The sequence below is a fragment of the Pteropus medius genome, unplaced genomic scaffold (genome assembly GCF_902729225.1).
Source record: "Pteropus medius unplaced genomic scaffold, Ma_sr-lr_union100, whole genome shotgun sequence".
Classification (NCBI taxonomy): domain Eukaryota; kingdom Metazoa; phylum Chordata; class Mammalia; order Chiroptera; family Pteropodidae; genus Pteropus; species Pteropus medius.
In genome coordinates this window covers 943,771-947,579 of record NW_024344370.1, presented here as the reverse complement: position 1 = coordinate 947,579, position 3,809 = coordinate 943,771, and the positions used below count along the sequence as shown (strand labels likewise).

At 32.0% G+C, this 3,809-nt stretch overlaps 1 pseudogene; it reads left to right on the top strand.

Moving 5' to 3' along the window:
• The first annotated feature begins 238 nt into the window (after positions 1-238).
• LOC120608454 (uncharacterized) lies at positions 239-357 on the top strand (annotated as a pseudogene).
• Positions 358-3,809: the final 3,452 nt, after the last annotated feature.

The following is a 3,809-nucleotide window of genomic DNA, read 5'->3' as shown; positions in this document are numbered from 1 at the left end:
GAAAAGAAAGCCAGTTTGAATATAGATTGTCAAATAGATGGACGGGTAAAAGAGTATATAAAGCAGATGAGGTGATGATATAGCATAAATGCATAGTTACTAAAGAAAATTCTGAATCTAAGTCCAATTAAACTGAGGTTTTTAGATGAGAAATTAACACCAGCAAAATTATATCATATATTTATTAACCATTGCACAGCACAGTCATGGGTCCTGGTGAAAATATATAAAATAAATGGTCTATGGCCATGCTACCCTGAAAGTGCCTGATCTCGTCTGATCTCGGAAGCTAAGCAGGGTCGGGCCTGGTTAGTACTTGGATGGGAGACCATTTAGGAATACCAGATGACGTAGGCATCAAAAAAAAAACGAAAAGAAAAATAAATAAATAAGTGGAACACACAATTTCTTCCTTGGAGAAACTTTATTTCAAATAAGAAACATATCATGCTTTAATTAAAGAGAACAATATATAACAAAATATAATCAAGTTCTAAAATTTGGTACAAACCCTAAATGCTATTAAACTTCTGAAAAAAATATACAGTCAAGACTTGAGTCATCAAAAAAAAAAAGAAGAAGAAGAAGAAGAAGAAGAAGAAGAAGAAGAAGAAGAAGAAGAAGAAGAAGAAGAAGAAGAAGAAGAAGAAGAATAGGAAATTGGGAAAATTGCTTGAAAATATTTCAGCCTCTGCTCCAACATGGGCATCATATGCTGTGTAACCTAAAATGCTTCCTTGGATCTATCAGGATAATGTGAACTGCTTTTAAGCAGAGTACAAAGTCTAAATAACTTGAGGAAACTACTCTAGGTGGGATATTTTGTTTCTTAAGTTCATATCTTATTCTTTTATGTGTTTTTCTGGCAGGTCCACAGGGGAACATGACTTCTAGATACAGTAGTTTGCAAGTCTAGATTGTTTAGTGCTTTATTTAATGCTTCCTTTAATTTAAAGTTCAGTTTCTTCCTGTTCTGTTTTTTCTGTAATCATTATAAGTAATGGGTAAAATTATAAACTTCATTCAGAATTTCCCATAAATTCTCAACTCTATTCTATTTTCCTAAAATGAATTTTGCCTTACTTCCTCTATCTAGTAGTCGGTCATTAAAGAGGCATTTACAAATGCATTTTTAATTATAAATGGAGTTCACAGAACTCTATAAAAATTACTTCTTTATATAATTAAGTTTAGCTCCAAGGGAGTTCTATAAATTGCCTTGCTTTACCATGTAGTGCATTGCTGAATTCCTCAACTTAAAGCGGATTTTCACAAGGCAGACTGAGAAGTCAACTATTTCATTATGTTCATTTGCTTGAACATTACATCAGCATTGACAAAACCACTGAATATGATGATAAGCAGGATGATAACTGGATGATAGATATTGATTAATCAGTAAATATTATTATTTATTATTATTATTCAAATAAATGTTCTTTACTGAAGCTTCATCTCACGTTATATACCATGGATTTAAGATTTGAACATAAAAAAATAATGTATTTTTTAATCTATATTTAAACACTATATGCAGAGAAATAAATATATTTTATTTTATAAAACTTGAATTACATTGTGCATCTAATTTTATTTTGATTTTTCACTTAAATTTGACACCTTTGGTAATATAACTTTTAATGACTGCATAAAACTTTATAATTTGAATAAAACAAAATTTAAGATATTCTAATTTTCCTTAACTACTCACAATTTTACAAGCACTAAAAAATGAATAATAATTCTCTATGATACATTTCAGAAAAAAGAAAAGAGGAAAGACTTCCTAACTCATTCTATGAGACCAGCATTACCCTAATACTAAAACCAAATGAGAATATTAAAAAAAAAAAACTACAGATCAATATAACATGAATATGGATGCAACAATCTTCAACAAAAAAATTAGCAAATTGAATTCAACAATATGTAAAAGTAATTACACACCATGACCAAATGGGTTATATTCTAGATATGCAATACTGATACAGCATTTGAAATAAATTAATGAATTCTCCCCATCAACATTCTAAAGAAGAAAATCATATGATCATATTAATGGATGTATAAAAAGCATTTGACATAATACAACACCCATTTGGGATTTAAAAACACTCAGCAAACTAGAATTAGAAGGGAACTTCCTCAACTTAGCAAAGAATATCTACCAAAAAACCTACAGTTAACATACTTAGTGATGAGAATCTAGATATATTTCCCAAAGATTGAGAACGATGTAAGGATGCCCTCTCTCATTACTCCTATTCAATCTCTCACTGGAAGTCCTAGCTAATGCAACATGACAAAAAAAGAAAAGAAAATTATACAGACTGGGGAGGGAGAAATAAAACTGTGTTTGCAGATGTTATGATCATATATAGTCTAACTATTATGCTGTACACCTGAAACTAATATAAAATAATACCGAATGTCAACTCTAATTCTAAAATAAAAAACTTTTAAAAATCCCAGTCTTGACATAAAAACTTCTGTAATTAATAAGCAAATAAAGCAAGTCTACAGGATACAAGGTTATTTCCACATTTAGGAATATATATTAACTTAAAAATATTAAATGCTGCTACATTTCAGAATATGTGTTGAAGATGTAAAGGTGACTAGGACACACTTGGTGACCTCAAGCTGTTTCAAGTCAACTATAATAGTAAGCAAACTATAGGTGGCAAAAATACCTCTGGGTTATCTTGTTTAAAAAAAAAGAAAATGCCCGGACCCCATGACTAGCAACTCTGACTACGTAGAGTTAATTTAGGCAGCCTTCAGTTTTTATAAGTACATCTATATGTGGCTCTGATGCCTGTCATAGCAAGACTATACTTCTAGAAACACTGGTCTCAGAAAAGGAAGAGTGAAAACTAGTAAAAATGATAGGAAGTATGCAAAAGGTCAAAACTATGAAACAGACAGGGCCTTAGAGTTGTATAACATTCACAATTTATTCTGGGTGAGTGGCTTCCCACCGTGTACTTCGAATAGACTAAAATGTGAACAGTGGCTTAGAATTAAGTAGGTGAGTAGTACTGGGCATAGGTTTGTATAGGGTACTGTTGTGGCAGTAGAGGGGCACCTGTAGCTTGGAACAGAAGGCCTCACAGAAGAGACATAGGAAATTATTTACCCACAAAAAGAGAAAGAGGAATTTTATTCCAAAAGAATCACTTACAAAGGCCCAGAGGAAGAGAGGAACTATCTCAAAGGAAGCCAGTAATGCAATTTGCCTATCAAACATTATGGAGATCATGAGAAAAAATACTAATATAAAAGCTAGAGTTGGTCAGGAGACAATCGTGAGAATCCTTGTATGTGCTATTGTTAAGAAGTTTGAGCTTTATAGTAAGTGCAAAGGAGATCACCAAATGATTTTTAAGCGGAAGATGCAGGTCTCAAATTTCTGTTTTAAAAGGGTTGCCATTTGTAAAACAGAAAGATATAAATCTGGAGACTTGCAACTACGGCATGATGGATTTCTTATGCCTTCCTAAATTTTGTAGGAAGAAAACACTTTCTAATTTGGATGCCACTTAAATTTCTTCCTGTCCAGAATTCATTACTTTACTGTCTGTCATTTTTAATTCCTAGCAGGTAGTCCATATCATTATTTTGTCACTTAAGGCTTACTGAGATTTTGATGTTTACTCATCGCACTCTCTCGTAATCATGTATATTATGTATTAGGATAACATAACATTTATTAACCAGCAGTAAATGAGGTACTGTATTTGGTTACATATAATGAAAAATATCATCACAATCACTTCCCGAGCGTCCCGTACAATTAGGGCAACCTC